General features: G+C 36.3%; 1 pseudogene; it reads right to left on the reverse strand.

The window, feature by feature from the left end:
• Nucleotides 1–8656: 8656 nt before the first annotated feature.
• On the reverse strand, nucleotides 8657–23713 carry LOC132233868 (RWD domain-containing protein 1-like; annotated as a pseudogene).
• Between the last annotated feature and the right edge of the window lie 1022 nt (nucleotides 23714–24735).

Here is a 24735-nt window from a genome sequence, read left to right on the forward strand (position 1 = left end):
GATAAGACCAACTTTGCTTCAGTTTTGAACTGTGAGCCTTCCTTGAAGAAAGAAACACAGAAGCAAAGAACAGCTTTTTTTGTTGTTTTTTTTTGTTTTGTTTTTTATCACCACATTTTTCCTTAAGTGATTCTTCAAGCCAAAGGCATAGTCCCACAGTCTTCTCATATTTTAAATGAATTGTCTCAAGCAGCATTTTACATTTGAATTGATGTTATATCACACATCACCATTTTCCTTTAGTTGCAGTATTTTCTTAGACTGACTTTTATTGTTTTAATTAAATTTATTAGCATGGCATTGGTTAATGAAATTTCAAGTATACATTTCCATGATATATGATCTGTATATTGTATTGTGCGCCCACTACACAAAATCAAATCACCATATATTTTACCCTCTTTACCCTTACTATACCCCTACACCCACTTCCCTCTGGTACCCACCATACTGTTGTCTGTGTCTATGGATTTCAGTTTTATATCCCCATCAAAATTCCAATGACATTTTTAAAAGAAATATAACAAAAAGTCATAGATTTGCATAGAATCACAAAAGACCCCGAATTGGCGAAGCAATCCTCAGAAAAAAGAACAAAGCTGGAGGTATTATATTACCTTATTTCAAATTATACAACAAAGCAATGATAATCAAAACAGCATAGTATTTGCAGAAAAACAGACATACAGACCAATGGAACAGAACTGAGAGCCCATAAATAAAACCACATGTATTGGGGCAAATAATTTTTTACTAAGGAGCCAAAAACATACAATGGAGAAAAGAAAGCCTCTTCAATAAGTAGTGCTGAAATTGGAAAGACACATGCAAAAGAATAAAACTAAACTACAGTTTGATGCCATGTATAAAAATTAATTCATATTTTGAAATCCTAATCCTGAGTATGTCAGAATGTGAATTTATTTTAAAACTAGAGGCCTGGTGCACAAAATTTATACATGGGCAGGGGATGTCCCTCAGCCTGGCCTGCACCCTCTCACAATTTGGGACCCCTCAGGGGATGTCTGACTGCCTGTCTGACTGCCAGGAGTCAGATATCCCTCTCTCAATCCAGGACTGCTGGCTCCTAACCACTCACTTGCCTGCCTGCCTGATTACACCTAATCACTTGCCTGCCTGCCTGATCTCCCATAACTGCTCGCCTGCCTATCCGCCTGATTGCCCCAACCACCTCTGCCTTGGCCCCTGTTGCCCCGGATTTGTCCAGAATGATGTCCAAAAGGTAGTTCGGCTGTCTGGTCTAATTAGCATATTACTCTTTTATTATTATAGAAATAAAACAGGTCATTGCTGATATAATTAGTCAAGTTAAAGTGATACTTTAGTGGGAGGTAATCCAATGCGACCCTTATCCCCCAAAGGGAAAATTTTGTCCCAGAGACAGATACACATGGAGAGTAGAGAATCTATGGGAGAACAGCATGTGATGATAAAGGCAAATGTGGTGATATTTCTGCCAGTCAAGAAACCAACCCTGCTGACACCTTGATCTTGTACTTGTAGTCTTCAAAACTATGAGATAATACATTTCTGTTATGTAAGCCACCCGATTTGTTACAACATCCTAGCAAACAAATACAAACATTATTTCTCTCTATCATGCTTCTGATAAAATTGTTTTGAAGTCTTTTTGAGGGTATATTCTTTAAGAAATACCTGGAGATGAGTGTTCTGTGTTGCACAGTAATTGCAGACGCAGTATTTTGTTTTAACTTTCTGCAACCCTACTGATATGCTTCAAGGACAAATATTTTTATCTTTTTATTTACTGATATAATCCAGCAACCTAAATGTTATTTTTGGCATATGGTTGGCACTCAATAAGTATTTCTTGCATGAATGATTGAATTCTCTTATGAGAGTTGAAGGGTGTAGCTATTACTTCTCCTTGAGTAGACTGCTATTCAACCATATTACAGAAGAGGACCAAGGGAGTAATTATCAGCAGATCCAAAAGATATTCTAAGCAAATATTATGGGTCAGATCTGAAAAAAATATATATTGTATCGTGCCTCTAAATTCCCAAATTAAAGAGAATACCAGAATCCTATTTTCAAGCTTTTGTTTCTATATATCCGTCATTGATCCATGAAGCAGAAAGAAATATTGAGAAATGAAAGCCACAATGGAAGGCAAATTTCTGCAAAGTACCTTCTTTTAATCTTTTAGAAGATGACTTTAGGCAAACTTTTTATTCATCTGTCTTTTCAGAAGGTATAATAGTGATTGGACTTAGTCTGGCAAATCATCAAGAGGTACATGTTAAATCACTGCTGTTACCACATTCAGAAAGAAAAATATGAATGCACCCCACTTTGGCACAATTGCTAAGCTAAAAATGGAAAAGCAATTCACATATTCAGAGTCTACAGTTGCACTATTGTAATAGAAAAGGAGTAATAAGAGTACTAATTTGATCTGCGATTGTGGGCTAGAAAAAAATCTTGAAATTAGGGTGAGCGATGATAGCACAAAACTCAGGAATGCATCCATAGGGAAAAAAACCAATCCCTTATTATACTTGTTATATAATTTTCTGATTTTTTTTAAGGGACCATTTCTGATTATTTCAATTCATAATTTTATTTTAAATAAATGTCTATAAGGAATCTATGCTGAATTTTTAGTACTGAATGCCTGTTCCTTGAGACAGAAAGAAAACCCCCAATAAATACTGAGGGTAATATTATATTATTTTAATTGTATTTTAGGTCATAATAAAAAATTACAAAGGTCAGGGGTGGATAGACATGCTTAAATTTCATCTGCTTCTCAATTAAACTAGTAGAGTAATGAGAATATTAGACATGTATTTTATCTGATTTTGAGTAGTTTCCTAATGCTTTCAACAACTGTCCAGATCAAGTAGTTTACTGTCAATGAAAATTATCAGACAATCTAGTTTCCATATTAATTTGAAAAGAATTTTGTATTTGTTTAGGCCAATAGTATGTAAATATTTGTATGAAAAATACTCAAACATATCTGAAAAATAATTGACAAGACTGTAGAATCTTTACATATACAAAAAATGATAACACAAGATATATTTATTTTTTTTTAAAGTTTATAATGGTCTCTATTATCCATGAATGAGTGAGATCATGTGGTATTTTTCCTTCATTGACTGGCTTATTTCACTTAGCATAATGCTCTCCAGTTCCATCCATGCCGTTGCAAATGGTACGAGTTCCTTCCTTTTTACAGCAGCATAGTATTCCATCATGTAGATGTACCACAGTTTTCTAATCCATTCATCTACTGATGGGCACTTTGGCTGTTTCCATATCTTAGCTATGGTGAATTGTGCTGCTATGAACATAGAGGTGCATATATCCTTTCTGATTGGTGTTTCTGGTTTCTTGGGATATATTCCTAGAAGTGGGATCACAGGGTCAAATGGGAGTTCCATTTTCAGTTTTTTGAGGAAACTCCATACTGTCTTCCATAGTGGCTGCACCAGTCTGCATTCCCACCAGCAGTGCACAAGTGTTCCTTTTTCTCCACATCCTCTCCAGCACTTGTCATTTGTTGATTTGTTGGTGATAGCCAGTCTGACAGGTGTGATGGTACCTCATTGTTGTTTTGATTTGCATCTCTCGGATGATTAGTGACTTTGAGCATGTTTTCATATGTCTCTCGGCTTTCTGAATGTCCTCTTTTGAAAGGTGTCTATTTAGGTCCTTTGCCCATTTTTTGATTGGATTGTTTATCTTCCTTTTGTTAAGTTGTATGAGTTCCCTATAAATTTCGGAGATTAACAAGATATATTTAATTGTTCATGGTTTATGGATGAAGATAAGTCTAAAGAAGTTAGTGGGGATTGTTGTAAGTAAGCATAAGTTTGAAAGTCAGGCATATCTGAATACAATTATCATTTGTATTTAGAAGTAATTTAACTTGGTCATATTATTTCACTTCTTGGAAGCTCAGTTTTCTTATATAGAAAATGGAGGCAAATAATTTACTTATAGGTTTTTTTTTGTGAGTTTTAGGGACTATATGCAATCCTTGGTGTCTTAAGATCTGGCTTTTCAACATATAAGAGCTCTTCATATTAGTATGAATATTAATAGTCATAGTCCAGGCCAAAGCAAGTTGGAATTTCTAATCTAAGCGAGTTTTCAGCATAGAGTAAGGTCTTTAAAATGAGTTAGGGGAGCAAGAAAGATTAGCTACTCTATGGAAAAATACAAATTTCTGTAAATATATAGGTGGACCAAGTGAAATCTCAGTTCTTAAAGAAAATACATCTTTAAAAATGAATGAAATTACCAAATATGAATAGCAAAAGTTTTATTTTAACTCTATTCTTTAAATACAAAATATAGGGAGATTGAGGTAAATTGCGTGAATAATGTAAATGAAAGGAAATGGAAAGCTCCCTGGGTAATGACAAGTTTTAACAGGAAGTCTTAAAAGATGATTTTAGAGACAAATAGGAAGCCTATAGCATAAGCATAAAAACCCAGCTACTTTGGCCTGTGTATAATAATAAAAAAATAGGACACATCCCAAGATGGGATATCAGAAGTCATGTGAATGTAGGAAGAAATGCATGAATGGTTTATAAGTGGATAGGAAAGATAATTCTTTTTTTTTTTAGTTCCATTAGACTAATAAAGTATTCACCCACAGAGGGACTTGAATGCTGTAAGACAGCAACCAGTAACTGGTGTGAATCCCACTGCTAATACTCATATTATCGTTAGGCCCAAAATTTTGGCTGTGAGGCAAAAACTTTGATTTAAATATTTGTTTAAAAACCAAACACCAATTGCCCTTACACTTCTATGCCTGGAATTTCTACTATGGTACTCATATTAAGACACAGAAAGAGGAGAAATGAAATCATTTAATTTGTGGCAACATTTTTTGAGTCCAGACTCCTTACACAGTCTTCTCCTACCTGGAAGCATGTAGAGGAGGATCTTTAAAATATATATATATTTCCAAACTGAATTGGATACAGTCCCTGACATTATTTTAATTTCATGCTGACCATCGAGTCCTCAGGTGAAATGTGCATTGGAGTCTATGGGAAACCTTTCAATTTGTGATCAAAGAGGATACATGCAATTTGCAGCTCTTTTCAATTCCCGCTTCCCCTTAACTTTTACCTTGAATATGGTTACTAGTCATTAGCAATTATCTCCTAGAGAATATGAGGTAAAGATTATACTAGCACCATAAAGTGAGCTGCCAAGTTTTTTTTTTCTTCTCTTTTATATACAATAGAATATATTTTTTTTAGGACTGGAATTATCTTTTTCTTGATCATTTCATAAAATTGAGTATATGGGCCGTAACTGGTTTGGCTCAGTGGATAGAGCATCGGCCTGCGGACTGAAGGGTCCCAGGTTAGATTCCAGTCAAGGGTATGTACCTTGGTTGCAGGCACATCCCCAGTAGGGGGTGTGCAGGAGGCACATGATCAATGTTTCTCTCTCATCGATGTTTCTAACTCTCTATCCCTCTTCCTTCCTCTCTGTAAAAAAATCAATAAAATTGAGTATATGGATTTTCACTGACTATCATTTAAATTGCTTTTAATATTGTGAGTATTGGTAAGGAATTTCAGATTACATATGTCTATTGAGGAAGTTTTTGACATGTATACATTCCTGGAATTTATCCTTTTATCTCTTTTTAATTTACTCTCAAGAGGTACTTCTACTTAATATCTATTCAATTTCTAGTCCTATTTTATGTTCCCAACATTAAGTATTTCAGCTGTACTTTATTTTTTAACTTGTCTTGAGGTTTTAAAAATATTATTAATCATTTCAAAGAACCAAATTCAGTTTCTCTCTCCTTACAGTTAAAAAAAACAAACAATACAAAAAACAGAAGGGTGATATGCAGGAAAGCCAAGGCATAGTGTAAGAAGTTACCATTCTTTTTTTTTTTTTTTAGTATTTTTATTGATTTTAAAGAGGGAGAGGGAGAGAGAGATAGAAACAGCAATGATGAGAATCATTGATCTGCTGCCTCCTGCACACACCACAGTGGGGGTTGAGCCCGCAACCTAGGCATATACCCTGACCAGGAATTGAACCATGACCTCCTGGTCCATAGGTCAATGCTCAAACACTGCCATCCTGGCCAGGCAGACGTTAGCATTCATTAACTGTATCTCCCTGGCTATGTTGTTGAGTCTCATTGTTTTCTTATCAGAAACTTGCTTGCAATAATATTTCTCATGTTTGGGGAGATTAAATTAGATAATTTATATAACACTACTTTCCAGCTTTATAGCACTTTGCAGCTTTCAGTATAACAAAATGACATGTTTCAAAAAGATGAAAAGCTTGACATCTCAGTAAATGCAACCATTTGGTGATGAATACAGCACTCTTGATATTATGGTGAAAAAATAGAAAACTGAACCCATGTTCTTACTGCAATAGAATGTGGTTCAGAAAGTATAGTTTGGAGACATAAGGAAATGTTATACTGCACAGATCTTAACTAGAGGGGTTGTCAAAAACTATGAAAGGTTTGAAGCTCTAACCTATTTGCAAGCTAACAAGGTAGCTTCCCATTTTCAAAGATGCTGATGGAAAGCACAAAACCCCTGGGTCAGAGACTAAGAATGTTGTTATTCTGAGAGAGCAGCATGAGTTTCCTGTTTATATCAGTTCCCCTTGCCCTGTCCCCAATTCTCTTGAGGCAATGGAGAGTACCCCGATTGAAAGCTATACCCAGGATGGAGCTCTCAGCAAACCTGCCCAACACTTCCCTGGAGAATGTCATTATTTTTATGAACCTGATCTGAAAACAAAATGTGCTTTCTACCCAAGAACGGGATACTCTATGTTCCAAGGCTATTTGCTACACAGACATCCTTGAAATAACCTGAGACACAAACTGTCAATACTTCACAAGATTATCAGAAATGTAAGAGATCCATTGAGGACTGTCTCTCCACACTAGTATTTACTACACATTTCTGCCTACTAATAACATTCATTATTTTTATTGCAAATCATATATGCATTTTTATCTGGAAAGCATAAACATTCATGCAGTTCCTATAATGGAATATTTTGAGAACTTAGATTTTGATATTTGTGTTTAACAACTTGATAACCTCACATGAATTAAATGAGAGAGAGAAAATCACATGATTCATGACAAAGGATGGCATTTTGTAATTTCTAAATAAAATGACATTTACCATTTCTCCTAGACTATATTTTTATCTCGAAATAAAATCACATCTTCTATGATATTTCACCACCAAGAGGTGGGCAAAAATAATCTAAATGAATGTCTTCTATTTGTAAAATATTATAGTAAGTACCGGATAATATGAATTACACATTTTCACAAAGGAGTTGATGGTTGGATGTGAGGGCGATCTGGCTGCGACATCTGTCACCCCATTGATCGCCAGGGTTGATTCGGCTGATCTGGCTGGCTAGGCGGGTGTCCCCCTCCTCCCTCACCGATCCATGTGCGTCCCTCCCGAAGCTGCGTGCTCGGTCGAAGAGGACGACCTTCCCCCCCGAGGAGAGGACCGGTCTTCGGTCAAGGGTATACGAGTAGCTGCGCTCCCCTGCTAGAACCTCCAAACAAGCTCTCACAAAGGAGTTGATGGTTTCATAGGATCATTTGGACATACATAGTACATAAAAGATTAATCCATTTTAAAATATAAATCACTGACAAAAGCATATCAGTAGTCAGTATAATATTGCTAATTGCCCATTTCAAGGAAGATCCAACTGTAGAAATTTCCTTGACATTTTCCTCAGGCAAAGCAATTGAGAAAAATCTACTTAGTCTCTTTGCAATTTCCCTTTTATCTAAAAGAACTTCATTTACACCCTCTTTATATAGTAATCCCACTGATTCTCAAGCTGGCTTCCTTCTTTTAATATGCTTTTAGAACTTTATAATTTTTATTTCAAGACTACATGCTGGTGACTCTATTTTCATTCTGCCTAACTTCTAGTTTTGTTTCCATATGAAGAAAGAGATTCAATAAAAGTTACCTAAAAATGAATCTCTGATATGCTTGCAGGATATAAATCCAAGGCCTTAAACGGAAAAGTAAACTAGACTAAGAACAAATTCAAACTTGAACATATTGTAGACTTAAATTATGAGAAAAAATAATTCATTTTGAATTAAGATTCTCTGAAATGCACCATTGCATATATATCACCCAAAATTTTAAACTATAATTTGAAGAACAATATTGATGGTTGAAGACTTTGAGAGATGTATCCTGGGCTTAACTAAATACATATTGACACAATTTCAGATAACATCAATTTTTATGTGTATTTATGACAGTGTTATTTATTAGGTGTATATGTTAATTTTTTAAAACAAACTGCCATGCTCAAGAACACCATAAGCTATCTCAAAAGAGATTTATGTAAGACAGACCTGGGTCATTTACTTGACAGGAACAATATGAGCCAACAATGTGTTGAGAAACACAGTATATCTAATTGAAACTTACACACCATCATTGAGAGCATCATGTGCTGAGAAAAGAAAATGATAATCTTTGTAAATCTCCAGAGGCCACCAACTCAGGGAAAAATATTTCTCTCACTGCCTAGTATTCCAACTTTACTTGAAGAAGAAGTATTCAGAACAAGTGTTAACTATATGATGTCATTCATATGTGGAACCTAAAGAACAAAATAAAAACAGACTCATAGGTACAGAAAACAAACCAGCTGGAAGGGCGTTGGCGGGCTGGGTGAAAAAGATAAAGGGATTAAGAAGTACTGATTGGCAGTTACAAAATTGTCAAAGGGAAATAAGCTAAACATTGGAAAGATAGTCAACAATATTGTCATAACTATGTATGATGCCTGCTGGGTACTTGAAATATGAGGGGAAAACACTTTGTAAAATATATGGTTGTCTACCAGTATTGCACACCTGAAACTAATACAAAATGATGTTGAATATAAACTGTAACTAAAAAATAAAATTAAAAATAAATAAATAACGTATTTGAAGCCAGGAGTAGGTTTAATGTGAATTACCCTAGAGAAAAATAGGGAAGTTATACACAAGTAGTTTCCAACTAAAAACTATGAAGACTATTCAAATGGAGAGAAAAAGCTTATCATTATAATGATGGAATGGATTACTTTCTTACAGATTATCATCAGCAGAGTATATGCTAAAGTATTGCTCCCCAACATCTCATGACTATTTCTTGCCAGCAGGGGCATGTGAAAATTCCTGTCCAGCATCGATATTCTGTGATTCTGTGACAATTAACCTGTAGATTTCTAAAATTTCCTCTCTCTTACTGTTTTTTTATTTCAATAGATATAATATGAAGTAAAATTAGTAATTGGTCAGAGGAGTATATTAACATCAGATTATTCAATTAATTTACTTTTTAAAAAGTTTTCTTTAAATATTTATTTCAGTTAAGGGAAATGGATTCAACAGTACAGAACACTTTAAATTTTTTTTATCCCCATACTAAAGGTCTGGTGCACAAATTTGTGCACTGGTGTGGTTCCTCAGCCTGTCCTGCACCCTCTCCCAATGCAAGATCCCTTGGGAGATGTCCGACTGCAGGGATTGGGCTGAAACTGGCAGTCTGACATCCCCTGAGGGATGTAGTAGTGCGCGAAGTAGCAGTCGGCCAGGGAGGAGCCCCAGCCAGGGCCAGGCACTGTGCTGCTCACACTCATCTTGGCCCCACTGCGCCTGCTACCACCAGTGCTCAGTAAGCTCACTAAGCAGCTCTCCTGCTGTAGGAGCACACTGACTACCAGAGAGCAGCTCCTGCATTGAGCGTCTGCACCCTGGTGGATAGTGAATGTCATAGGCACCGATCAAACGGTCAACCAGTTAAATAGTTGACTGGTCACTTAGGGTTTTATATATATAGATTGCCATGAATTCATAGGGAATGGGTTCCAGCAACTCAGGCTTGTTTCCATTGGTTCTCACAAAATGTGCTTCTCTGGGTGGAGCAGGCTGGCACTTCATTTGAGCCCAGGCAACTTTCTCTTTGGCTTCCTTCTTTTGCTGATCATTTCCTGCACAAATTTCAGCAAGCTATCTTGGCACTTAGAGTGCCAATACACTCAATATGAACATTAATTCTTTAGGCAAGAATCTTGCCCTTCACATGTTTGTTTATAGCAATGCCAACTGCATGCTGGGTGACATTGCAGACTCTTCCAGTTTTTCCATGGGAACATTTGCAGGGCAATTTTATTTTGAACAGTGCCCTTTCCCTTGATGTTTACAATATCACCTTTCTTGTGGGTTCACATCTATGTGGCCAAATGAATAACTCCATGTTTTCTAAAAGTCCTAGATAACATACAGCTGGGTATGTTACCCTTATGTGGGTCATTTTGGTGAGTCAGTGGTGAATCATTGAAACATGGCAGTTTAGGCCACAAGGTTAAATTAATTGACTGTTTGCACTGGGATTGGTATCTTTGAATGACACTAAGATTACAATGACATAGTCACATTTCAGTCAATTTTTTTTAAGTCACCAAAAGAAAATTAAACTTATGAAGGAGTGAAATTTTTTAACAGTGAGTTTTCAATTTTGGTGGGTAATATTACATAAGACTATAAGCCTAAAGAAGACTGGATTTGTAAGAGTGAGGTCTGCTGCCGGGGTCCAACCCCAGCGGGTCCAGGGGTCCCCAAAGGTGTAGACGGAGTCGGCGAAGAAGGAAGGGCACGGAGACAGCGTTCAGTTGATCAGCAGCCTAGCCAGGATCTCTAGCCAGGATCTCCAGCCAAGTTCTGGTCTCGATCTCCAGAGAGGTTCTGGTTCGGATCTCCAGCCAGGTTCTGTGGCCATGTTCCCTCGCTAGGTTCTCCAGCCAGGTTCTGTCCAGGTTCTCCAGCCAGATTCAGTCACCAGGTTCCAGTCAGGTTCTCTTGTCAATTTCTGTAGTCAGGTTCAGTCCAGGATCTTTTGCCATGTTCTCTCGCTAGGTTCTGTCTCTAGGTTCTGAGGCCAGTTTCTGTCCAGGATCTTTTGCCATGTTCTCTCCAGAGAAGTTCTTCTGTCTCTAGAGAATGTTCTTTGTAGGTTCTGTGTTCTGAGTTCTGTCTCTTGCTGTCTTGTTGCATCTGTATTTATACCAGTTGATTCCAATCCTATCAATCTCTATTCCAAAGGTTAGGGCGTTTCTTATCTCCATTCCAGGGAGTAAAGATTATGTAGCTTAAGCATGATTGTTTGTAGTTAAAATGATTAATTACCCGCCTGGCACTTAGTTGAGGGGTTTTATTCCCTCCCTAACTTCAGGGGAAAATCCCTACCTGGGGATTCAACCTTTCTCGGAGAGGTGACCTTGGTTAAAACACAGTGCCAAGAAGGTGAGCAAACATATTAAGAACTGTATGCCATATATGCCAGGTCCCTTGAAACAGCAAGGATGGACCGGCTCCCGGCAGTCTTCCTTATATCCTCTGGTGGCGTAATTCTTCCACCTCTCTGTTAAAAGTTGATTCCTGCTCGTCTCTGCATCATCACTTTTATCTCACACAGCTCCTGGTGCTATCCTATATAATAAAAGGCTAATATGCAAATTTTCCTCTTGACCAGGAGTTCTACCAGGAATTCAACGGGGAATTCAACCATGGGGCAGGGCCGGTCAGCCAACCTCCCATAGCCTCTCCCCCTGGCCAGCCAGGCCTGATCGGCCCTGATCAGGGCGGATCGGCTGGACCCCACCCATGCACGAATTCATGCACTGAGGCTCTAGTAATAAATAATGTCAGATCAGTGCTGCATAGTTCTCATAGTCACTACTTGCTACTTACCAGAGGGCTAGAAAGTGCACACTAAGAACACCAAGAAGCACAATCAGCATAGTTTCCCCTTTACAACAGTGGATTGATACATCAAAAATATCTTTGTTTTAACCCAGCCAGTCTGGCTCAGTGCTTGAGAATCGACCTATGAACCAAGAAGTCATATTTCAATCCTGGTCAGGAGGAGAGCAGGAGGAGCCAATCAATGATAATCTTTCATCACTGGTGTTTCTGTCTCTCTCCCTCTCCTGTCCTCTCTGAAATAAATGAAAACTATATGTATATATATTTAAAATCTATGTTTTAATTAATGATTGTATTAGGTATCAATTGGTACATTAAAAATATCTCACAATTTGACAGCTAATACAGCAAACATGTTCTCACAGTTTCTGACTGTCAGAAATTCAGGTGTCAGTCAGTTCCTTCTGGCTGAAGGTCTCCTATGGTTTTATAATTATGCTGTTGGCAGGGGCTGTGGACATATGTAAAAGCTCAAGTGGGGAAAATTGTGATTGTAGGCTGGCTTCAATCTCTTATTACCTGTATATCAGCACAGGGCTTTTTTATGACATGGCATCTAGCTATTCTATAATAAGACAGTTGACTTCTACCAGGGTAAACAAACCAGGAGAGAATGAGAAAGGCAAACCAAGATGAAAACCATAGAATTTTTTATAGTTTAATCTCAAGAATGGCATGGCATCACTTGTGCTGTATATTATTGGTTCAAAGTGAGTCATTAGTCCTGGCCACATTCAAGGAAGAGGAAGAGAGTAGACAAGGCTATGCTATCAGGAGGTGGGGATTAGTGGCAGCCATCCTAGAGTCATTTTATCAGAGTAGACTTTTAATTTTTTAATCACAAAGTACTCAGCAATATTTAGGTCTCAGTGGAATCTATGTTTTATTAAAAACAATATTATAAACAAGGGAATTAGTATTCATGAATTCTTCCTCAAGGGGACCATGACCTTACCACATTGTTAGTGTTCATTCAAAGTGATGCATGCAAACATTTCTTTCTTTTTAAAAAAAAAAATTATTTCAGAGAGGAAGGGAGAGGGAGAGGGAGATAGAAACATCAATGATGAGAGAGAATCATTGATTGGCTGCCTCCTGCATTCCCCACAACTGGGGCATGTGCCCTGATCCAGAATTGAACCATGACCTCCTGGTTCATAGGGCCATACTCAACCACTGAGCCACATTGGCCAGGCCAAACTTTTCTTATTAAGGATTTCCTGTGCTATCATCCTATGATATTATTCAATAGAAACAAAAATTAGCAATTAGTAAACAAATACCTATTTTTAATATTAAGAAAATATATTTTGTAAACATGAGTATTTTCTTGAGTATCTACATATTTTTCTATCCCCACACAGCTAAAGCCCACTTATGCCCCACTTTCATCATTAAGTTCACCTCTCTTTTCAGAGAAATGGGAAAATGTAAAATTTATCACAGGAAGGCAGTTCTTCATATTCTGTTTTGCGGCTCTTCTCACCTTCACTTTGGTCCCTCATTCTGACAACCTTGTACCATAAAATCTAACACCTCCTTGAACACTATGTTCATTATAAGCTACCTTAATATATATCAAGGTTTTTGCTGGATTTATTACCTGCTGTTAATTGGTTAGCTTGATATCCTTTAGCTGGCTGGTTGAATTCCTATAATTTGCTTTAGAGACATGCTTTATTTATTCTACATGCACCTTAGTAAGTATATTACTGCATTATTAATAATGTTGCTATTGACAAAAAGTACAAATATTCTAATGGTTTTCAAAGCTTTATTAAGACTTTTTATATTTAATTATAATAACATTAAGAGTTGAATATTACCATTTTATGATTTAGTTCATTGAAAGGTTCTTAGTTTAAGTGATATCTTTATTGTACTGTTAGTTAAATATAGGTTTTGTCTCCTGCATAGATTAAATTCTATATAATTCAATAGTTAAATTACCTAAGATTAGACTAAAAGATTATAAAACAGTTTATAAGTGAAGGGGACTCTTTTTTTCTCTTATTAAAATAGGAATATCTAGAAGGAAACTTGTTTCTGAGAAAACTTGCTTTAAATACGACATCTAAAATGATATACCCTTGTGATAAGTCAGACGTTCTGTACTGCCAAATTCGAGGAACAGGTACTTGGGAATCATTTGTTGATTTTTGAATTGCTAGATCAATCTGAGTGTTTGCAGAATTCCTCATTGTCTCACTCTGTGCCAGGAATCTTGGCATGACATCCATTAATGATATTGCTAGACAGAACAAAAGCTGAGGCAGGAGTCCCAGGATAAACATTAAGGAAATTCACTGACCTGGCAATCAGTAGGCAATTTAAATAGCTCTAATCAATTCAAAAAAGTGGGTATTAGAATGTGGTATTTAAGCAGTAAATGAATTTCTAAAATGGTGCACATTTACTTTAAATGGAACGTTAGGGATGCACAGAGGATTTTGAATTATTATTATTATTATTATTATTTTAAAAAAGAAGAAATCTGCTATGGCCAGTTTGTATCAGTGGATAGAGCTTTGGCCTGCCCTGGGACTGATGGATCCGGTTTGATTCATGGCATGAACCTCGGTTGCAGGCTCAATCCCAGGCCCTGGTCAGGCACGGGTGGGAGGCAATGAATCAATATGTCTCTCTCACATTGATGTTTCTCTTTCACTCTGCCACACCTCCTCCCTTGCACACTCTCTAAAAATCAATGGAAAAATATCTTCAAGTGAGGATTAACCAAAAAAAGAATTTTAAGTAATTTATTTATAACAAAAATAATAATTAGTAGAGCTGAGAGTTCAATCTCTTCCCTTAATTATTACTTACAGTACGCAGTATACAACAGAGAGATAGCAGTGGTTGCCGTAGAAGACTGTCCATTGCTTAAGTTTAGTGTTAAGCTTGTTTGCTCTTTTTTTCTAGTGAAAGCTTCATTTTTAATTAATGGATTCATCTGTAAACTATATGCCATGCCAAAGAATTATAACAAACTAGAGTTCTGGTGCACAAATTCGTGCACAGGCGGGGTTCCTCAGCCTGGCTGGCAATCAGGGCTGATCTGGGCTGATCGGAGCTGGCCAAGAGAGGTTGGCTGTGGGAGTGCACTGACTACCAGGAGGCAGCTCCTACATTGAGCGTCTGCTCCTGGTGGTCAGTGCGCATCATAGCAATGGGTCATAAAGGTTACTTAGGCTTTTATATATATAGATTAAGCAAAATGTTGAGACTGGAAAAATTGTTTCAAATTGGATCTTACATTATTTATTATTTTAAAATCTACCTATGTCACCGTCACCCCAATCCTATCTAATAAAAGAGTAATATGCAATTGACCATCACTCCAACACACAAGATGGCCTCCCCCATGTGGTCAAAGATGGCCGTCCCCATGTGGACACAAGATGGCCACCAGGGTAGGGCAGTTGGGGGTGACCAGGTCAGCAGGGGAGGGCAGTTGGGTGTGAGCAGGCCTTCAGGGGAGGGCAGTTGGGGGCAATCAGGCCAGTAAGAGAGCAGTTAGGCATCAATCAGGCTGGCAGAAAAGTGGTTAGGGGGTGATCAGGCTGGCAGGGGAGTGGTTAGGGGCAATCAGGCAGGCAGGTAGGTGATCGGTTGGGAGCCAGCAGTCCCGGATTGTGAGAGGGTGAAGGCTGGGCTGAGGGAATCCCCCCCACCCCAGTGCACGAATTTTGTGCACCAGGGCTCTAGTAAATTTAATAAAAGAGAAGATCTACTTATGTTGCTGTTTATGTCTGTATTTGGTTAATGAAATCATATAAATTGTGTAGAGAATAAAATAGTATATATTGCCTATGTTTGAATAATACTTTGAATTCATACATTTATTCATTTTATAAGGATGTTTTATTCAATCTGCCTTGGTTTCAAATGACTTTATTTTCCTCTGTATACCATCTTACTCTACTTTTCCTCGGTATCTCTTACTAATGTATCAAGTCCTAGCATTGTCTACTCTGAAATCCTTTATTCTATTCTCCATCAAAGGTAGATTCTATTCTCCTGTGCTTCTTTAGCATCCTATGCACATGTACACTTCCATCTGTCACCTCACCAATAAAATAGTTATCTTCTCATGACCCCTGCAAAAAAACCCCCAAAACAAACAAAAAGCACATTTGTTTATCAACATTTAAAAGTTGGTCTTGCCAACTTTTTTATTTTTTATGAAAATAGTTCTATCTTAGCATTAGTCTAATCAACTTTTGCCCTGTATAGCATGTTCTCTATTTTTTTATGAGTTACCACCTTATTTCCATGAATTCCATCATTTTGGCTCTCTTCAATATTTTCAAACATAAAAAATAATTAAACTTTAGTTTATTCTAATGTATTTCACTACGGATTGCCAGTCTCCATTTTATTAATGCGAAGTTTCTTGAAAAGGTGTCATGTACTCACCACACATTAATTCCTCAGATCACTCCAGTTGAAAATATTCTCCACCACTGTGTGAAATAAGTCTACCCTAAGTTACCAATAACTTCCTCATTGCTAAATCTTAATGCCAACTTTTATTCCACATATTAATTAATTTTGCAGCATTTGACATGCTTCTTTATTTGTTACTTCTCATTTTTTTTTAATTTCTTGCCATCCTTATTATTTATTTTTGTTCTACTCTATTCATACTCAATGTTTTTGTTTTTTGTGGATTGTGATCTCCCTTACTCATCACAGTATAACTTCGTATTACATAACATCCACATTTAGTTTGAGTTTACTTGCGAACTTCCATTTCCTTCTTTTGCATATTTGCACTCTTATGTTTGTTTCTACATATGTTATATGCCTCACAATTCATTACTAGTTTTTAAGTTTAGATAGTCAATTATTTTTATAGACTTAAAATAAGAAACTATGTGTTCTATGTTTATTCACTTCTAAAAACCATTCTTAGGACTACTAACTTTTTAGCATAGCTCATATGTCCGTCTGGTATCACTTTCTTTCAGAAGGATTATCTGTAATATTTTTGTACTGTAGTGTTGGTCTCCTGATAATGAATACTCTTGACTTTCTAAACTTTCTTTTTATCTGAGAAGGTCTTTATGTAAGTGTTCATTTAAAACACATCATTATTGAGGCATAAATGACATACAACAAACTATACATATTTAAAACTTAAAAATTAACTTTTGACATAATATTGCAAATGAAATTATGATCACAATAATTTTTAAAAGGCATATCTATCACCTCCATGTACTTAGGCAACCTGTATTGCTTTCAGTCATTATGCTTTTTAAAATGTTGAAACTTTTTTCCCTGCTCACATTAGGGAACTAATATAAAGCTCTTAATCCTAATAGATGAAAGTATGATATAAATATGTAATTACAAAGTTAACCACTAGAAACATGTCACAAAGAAAAGTTAAAAAAAACCTCTAAAAATAGAAAACATAGCATAAGAGTTTAAAGGGAGCTAGGATCAAATATATTGCCATATCAATACATTTAAGTGCATTTAACTTAACCTGTTAAATTTCAGTTCAGAATGACAAATTTGTAATTTTTGTCCTCTAAAAGGGATATACCTAAATCACACTGATTTTTAAAATAATTAAAAATGAAAGCATGACAAAATATATGCATTATAGGCAAAATTATATGAAAAGCTGTTGATATAAAAGAAGAAATAACAAATTTCATATTAGCCATGTGGATGCAAACCACAAAGCATTAAGACAAGAAAGACTTGTAACACTGACATTTGGCATTTCTAAAAAGGAATAAGGAAGCAATCTATGTAACTATAATTTTAAATGAAAAACATGTTGAATAGCAATATGAATAGCAGGTTATCCTCAGTAAAAATTAGTAAATCATCATTTTTGTTCTCTGATGAATATAAATTTGAATTAAAAGGTTAAGATATAAATTTTTAGGCTTACACTTGATTATTTTATTTTATAACATTAGAATTTTTAAAGACAGATTTCATTTAGTTAGAGAAATTACAAAGTAACTTAGAAGCACAGAATGTATGACATAAAGTAAATGTTGAAATTTGTAATATACTTTAATTAATGAGAATCAGAAATTACTTCTACAAAAAAATACAATGTTGCTTTTGATATTCCATGTTACTCTTGAAATTTCCATTATGTTGTTATAAAAGTCAATATTCTTTTGTATATAGCTATTTTGTATGATCATGGCAATTGCTTTTACATAGTGATTGCAATCTGTACTTGAGTACATAAAGTGTGTAAGTCTTTGTTATGTATTAATTTTAGTTCAAGTGGATATCATATATACTGAAGAATTATTTCTTCTTGAATTTTTAAAATATTTTTATGATATTTAAAAAAAACAACACCAAAGCAAAAATACATTTGGTTTCTTTAAATTGTTAGGTGTTTAGTATTATCCTAATATATAAAAACCCTTGGTCCGTCACCATGGGAGACTCACTAACCAGAAGTCAGTCCTGCAGTCAGCACTGGGTTGCTGTGATGACCCAGCGCTGACTGCTATGGCTGCTATGGCTGCAGGCACGATGACCCAGCACTGACTGCTGAGGGGCCTGAGAATCAGGCCTGAAGAGAGGCCTGAAGAGAGAAGCAAGGTCTGATCTGTAGCCTCTGTAGCAACTGTCGATCAGCACTTTCCTCTCCCTTTCTCTCTGGGTCTGGCCAGCAGCTGTGCCTCCATTTCTCTCCAGGTCTCCACTGGAGCTGCTGATCAGCCCCACCTTTCTGATCAGGCCCTGCTGATAGGCCCAGAGATGCTGACTGGCATAGAAACCGACCAATCAGAACCAAATCTGGGTGAATTGTGAGGAGCAAATGGCTGCCTAGGAGGCGGAGCTTTTGACAGAGATTGGCATAGAAACTGACCAATCAGAACCCAATTGGCTGGCAGAGGAGGGCAGTTGGGGGCAAGATTAGGCCAGCAGGGGAGGGCAGTTGGGGGATACCAGGCCAGCAGGGGAGGGCAGTTGGGGATGACCAAGCTGGCAGGGGAGGGAAGTTGGGGGTTATCGGGCCAGCAGGGGAGCAGTTAGGGGGTGATAAGGCTGGCAGGCAGAAGCAGTTAGGGGCAATCAGGCAGGCAGGCGAGCGGTTGGGAGCCAGCAGTTCCGGATTGTGAGAGAGATGTCTGGCAGTCAGACATCCCCCAAGGGGTCCCAGATTGGAGAGGGTGCAGGCTGTATGAATTTCATTCACTGGGCCTCTAGTATATATATATATTTCGTCAAGTACATTTTTATTCAATGTACATTACTTTTACATTCCCATTTACTTATTCAAGTATATTATGTATGCTACCCAGAAGCCGAAGATATTAACAGGTTTATTTGTAAGTTTAAAAAATGAATCATGATGATTATTGAATCAAGAAATTGTGCAGAATTTTTAATATTTGGCCTTCATTTTTATTTGTTTTTCTTTGCATTGAGTACTTGAACTTGAGGGTAAAATTTGATAGGGTGACTTTTCTCTAATTTCACTAGATTCAAAACTTGTTTGAATGTGACTGAATAAAAAAGGATTAAATTATTTGTAAAATCCAATTTGCCACACTATAGCAAGTTCCCAGAAACATAAGTCTTGAGGCTTTAAAGTCATTTAACAGGCTGTGTAATTTGGATCTAACTACAGTTGAATAACCTTGAAGAAAGTAGTGAAGTACCTTGAAGGAGTACATAAGTGTGTGTCAAATAAAGTCCTGCTGAACACACTCAACCTGTCTTCTTTCAATCCTGCTTTTTTTCAATTCTAGTTTGTTGAATTCAAACAAGTTCTTCCTACCTCTCATTATGTCTCCCTTATTTTTTTCCTTTGCTTCTTCCTAACTTCTTCTTTTTTTCCTGTTCTATGCCAAAGGCAATACATTTTTGTCATATAGTGAGCAAGATGGAGATGGTTCTCCTATAAGTCCCTTTTATTTGACCAAATATAGGAACTGATCTCTATCAATTTATGTGTGAGTACTGTATTTATGTCTGTGTTTGTATGTTGTGTGTGTGTATGAAGAGAGAACAGCAACAGATAGACAGACAGAGACCACAAAGGGAAGAGAAAGATGTGAAAATCATAGCTTATTTATTTTGATATTTTTATGATATAACACATAAAATAAATAGCAACTTCACAAAACCATTATCTTAAACTAAAAGCAAGATACTCATCCCTAGCCTGTTTTTCTCAGTGGATAGAGTGTGGGCCTGAGTACTGAGTGTGGGCCAGGTTCAATTTCAGTTTAGAGCATGTACCTGGGTTGCAGGCTCTATCTCTGGATGGAGCCTGTGTAGGAGGCAACGAATTGATGTTTTTCTCTTACATCGATGTCTCGTTCTCTTTGCCTCTCCCCTTCCCTTCCACTCTCTCTAAAAATCAATGGAAAAATATCTTCAGGTGAGGATTAACAAAATAAATAAATAAATAAATAAATAAAATATACTCAGAGCAAAGCTAATATTTTGTTTCATTAAAGAAAGTGAGTAGATGTGAGTCATTTTAAAAGGCACGATGCTAATGATTTCAATAAGATGTTTCCAAAGTTTCTCTTTTAGCCTCTAAGACCTCTATAAAAATATTTTAAAACTATAACCATATTCAATGATTTTTCATTTTTCTCTGTAATTCCATTTAGTGAAATTATGATTGAAAACGGAAAAATATGTCTATGAAATTTAGTATTTTCTATGAGTGATAAAATGAATAATTATATGATAGAAGCTAATGGTAAGATGTTCTATTGACAGTATTGATACTGGAATTTTGGGCTATCTTACATGGGAAAGCATTATTTCAGGCCAGTTTGTGTCTCTGAGTCAAACCTATTTCTAATGAATTACCTGCGTTCTTTTTCAGTGGCTGCTGTAACCAATTACCACAAACATGCTGACTTAAAAGAGCAGAGACTTATTCTCTCACAGTTCTGTAGTATCACCTAGCAGAAATCAAGGTTTTGGCCAGGTTTGGGTATCCCTTCTCTTTTTCCAGCATGTCAACTTATATTCCTTTTATTCCTTGGTTCACGGCACCTGTCTCTACCTTCAAAGCCGTTATGTATTAGCTTGCAAGGGCTGATATTACAAAATACCACAGACTGGTTGACCTAAACATGAACCTGGCCCGTGTGGCTCAGTGATTGAGGGTCGACCTGTGAACCAGGATATCACAGTTCAATTCCTGGTCAAGGCACATTCCGTGTTGTGGACTTGATCCCCAGTGTGAGGCATTCAGGAGGCAGCAGGTCAATGATTCTCTACCATCATTGATGTTTCTATCTCTCGCTTTCTCTCCCTTCCTCTCTGAAATCAATAAAAATATGATTTTTAAAAAATACCACAGACTGGTTGACTGAAACATCAAAAATAATTTGCTCTTAAACAGGAGGCTAAAGTCCAAGATCAAGGTGTTGGCAGGCTTGGTTTCCTTGGAGGCCTCTCTCCTCATGAGTGTATGGCTGCCTTTTTGCTGTGTCTGCACCTGCCTGTCTCCCTGTGCCTAATATCTCCCTTCCTGCATTCTCATCTCTCCTCTTATAAGGATATCAACCTATTGGATTGGGGACCACCCTAATGATCCCATTTTAACTTATTTTACCTCTTAAAGGCTTTGTGACCAAATACATTATACTCTGAAATGATTAGGGGTTAGAGCTTCAACATATGAACTGGGGGCATAGTACACATAATTCAGCCCATGACACAGTGGCATAACACCTTCTGTCACTGGTTCTGTTTTCCTCTTCTTCCATTGCAGTGCTAATTTTTAGTCTTTATCACATACACAATTTTTTCCATATATTTACAATATGTTAATAAAATTATTGCATATATAATATTTATTTAGACTTCATTATAATGTGGTAACTCATTACTCTATGGTCTCTTTTCCCCTTCCTTATCTATGATACTCTACAATCCCCTCCACTCAACCCATTACATTTTTAGTAAATAATGTCAACACTTCTCTTTCTATGTATATGAAGATTTTGGAGTAAGCATGATATAATTCTGTATGATCTTCTCTTACATTTTATTTCTCACTTAACAAAATATCATAAAAATGCTTCCAAGACTTTTGGTAAATATATACATATACTGCACATGCATGTATAAACTATATATATATATATACATTGCACATGCATGTATAAACTATATATATATGTATATATATATACATATATATATATATATATATATAATGTTTAATAGCTGCATAATAGTCCCCATTAAAATGTACCATTTTTTACTTACCCATTCCTATTGATGGATATTCCAGAAGTTCCCAGATTTCTATAAAAGATGCCAAAGTAAACACTGTATAATTTTATTATTGATGCTTTCATCTCTAAATATCTATAATAATAAAAGCATAGTATGCTAATTAGGCCAAAAATCCTTCTGGACAACTTTTCAGACAAAGCCGGTGCTGCGAGGGAAGCCCAGTTCCCGGGTGCCGGAGGGAAGCCAATGCCGGCAGCCGGGGGAAGGAAGACCCACTCTTGCATGAATTTCATACATCGGGCCTCTAGTTTTTGTATAAAGTACAATTTTTGACTGAAGAATGTATATTCTAATTTTAATTTTATTATCAGATTGTTTTGAAAAAACTACCAATACCCATTTCTAATAGCATTGTATGAGAACAGCACATTCTTTATATTTCTGCAAGCACTTAGTGTTATTTATTCATTTTTCCTAATCATAAGAAGTCAAGTTCATTATTATATTTGTTCAATTTCCTTGACAATCTCTAAGATTCAGCATCTTTCCTTCAGTCTATTGGCAGCTTGAAGATTCTCTTGGGATATCTTTTGCCTATTTTCTTTTTTATCACTCTGGATTTTTTTCTTAATAAGTAGCAGGTGTTTGGACAGTATAAATACCAAAATTTTATCTCTGTAAACATCTGTTAATAGCATTGTTTTGAAGCTGTGTAATGGTATAATTTTAAATTAAAAAGTATAAAACTTTGTACAGTCAAATATTATATATTTTATTATTTCTGAGTTTCTTCTCTTCTAAATATCTCTTTCCCTTGTATACACATTTATCACTAACATTTCTTCTTTAATCTTTTTTAACTTTAAGGTCATTTAATTAAGTCTAAGGACTAAAACTATCAGGAGAATATCCTCCTGAAAGTTATTATTTGTTTTTTAGAAAGAGAGAGAGAGGGAGAGAGAGAGAGAGAGAGGAAAATCTACCAGTAGGATTGTAGTCTGGGTCATCCTCACGGTCCTCCAGCTCCAGTTCATTTATTTCCTGGAACACAGACTCAGCTATCTCCACATTGTTTCCAGCATCTGCCAAGACCTATATAGCAGATGTGCCAAAATTATAATCTGTTTCAAATAACTATTTCCCATTTAATTTATTTTGTTCCCCCTTGTTCTACTTTCATTCCTATCTTCTTAATTTCCAAGAGTTCTGCATCAAACTTGGGTTCCAACATAAGAAATTCTCAATTGTAACAGTAGGGCCATGAAGTAATTCCTTTCAGCTTCTGCTTCTTTTTCCTTTTGTTGCTTTTCCTCTTCTCTTCTAGGTTTTATTTGACCAACACATCTAATGTTTCTTGCACAGCTGTCGCTGAAGTAAAGATCATCACCATACCAAAGTTTTCTTCTGCCTTCAATGCTAACAATTTTAAAATGCCTGAGACAGTATTATGTTCTAGATTTCCCTGGGAGAATATTTCATAAAGAGGGGTTTCCTCTAGGTATTTTTCACTGTAGGTAAAGTTGATGATCATCTGGATAATTTCATCATTTTCTCTAGCCTCAGATGGCACAATAATGGTGACGCTGAGAGCATTTTCTGATGATGCTGTAAACAGTCAGGATAGGTGGACTCCAGAGCCTCCAGCTGGATGCGCTGCTCCTCTCTATAATCTGTCATCAATCAATCAGGGCTCTCACTGCTGCCCATGGATCCCACAGACACCCAGGCAGCATGCTGCAGTCCATCCCCAGGGATACACCTATGTGTAGTTCTTCCTAGCTTTATAATCAGTCAACACATATTTTTTTTAATCTATTCTCTCCATAAAGAAAAACAAAGATTTTTTTTCAAGTGGCTACTAAAATCAATATATGCAATATCTTTTGTCTTTTAAAAGAATATTTGGTTAATTTTGCAAAATTCTTGAAATAGGGGCCAACATAATTTTTAGCCATTATCTAATAAATTGGAAAGACTCAAAAACAACTCTAAAACATCCATTTCAATATTTTGCCACTCTCATCAAACTTTTATGCATTAAATCAAAGATTTTGGCTTAGTTTTGCCTTTCTCTACTTTGTGTTGCTTTTTCATTCCCAGTGCTTATTCAGAAATCATCAATAGTTCTTCCAGCTTTCAATCTCTATTACAATATCTCTCAGACTTTGGAGTGCCTACTTTTTTTTCTGGAACAGAACATACTTGAGTACTTCTGATTATATTGGGATTGAAATCAGGACACCAAGAGAAAGGAACAAATCAAAGGGTTTTCACAAATCTACTATTCTCTTTCAATAATAATTCATTTTTCTGCATTGCTTTTATTTTTTGCCTAATGATGGAAAATTTGTTTTTCCCTTAATTTTCTGAAAAATTATTGAAGAGCAGAGCTACAATTTAATAATTTAATAATAACCAAAATGGTGATAGGGAAGAAAATATTAGAAGGTTGACTTTCAAGTCAACATCCTGGTCCCTTTAGGGAACACTGCCATGCAATGCCCAAAAGTTAAGGGACCATGCAGTTAAACCATGTTATTGCTTCCATTCTAAGAGAAGTTAACTGCACACAGACACACACAAATACACAGGAGGATGCTGTAACCTGTGGTTCTATCATCTATATTGCATTTACTTCTCTTTATGTTGGATATCATTTTGCTTATTACTAATTTTTAATTAAATTTATTGGGGTGACA

Source organism: Myotis daubentonii, chromosome 4 (assembly GCF_963259705.1).
Source record: "Myotis daubentonii chromosome 4, mMyoDau2.1, whole genome shotgun sequence".
Taxonomy (NCBI): Eukaryota; Metazoa; Chordata; class Mammalia; order Chiroptera; family Vespertilionidae; genus Myotis; species Myotis daubentonii.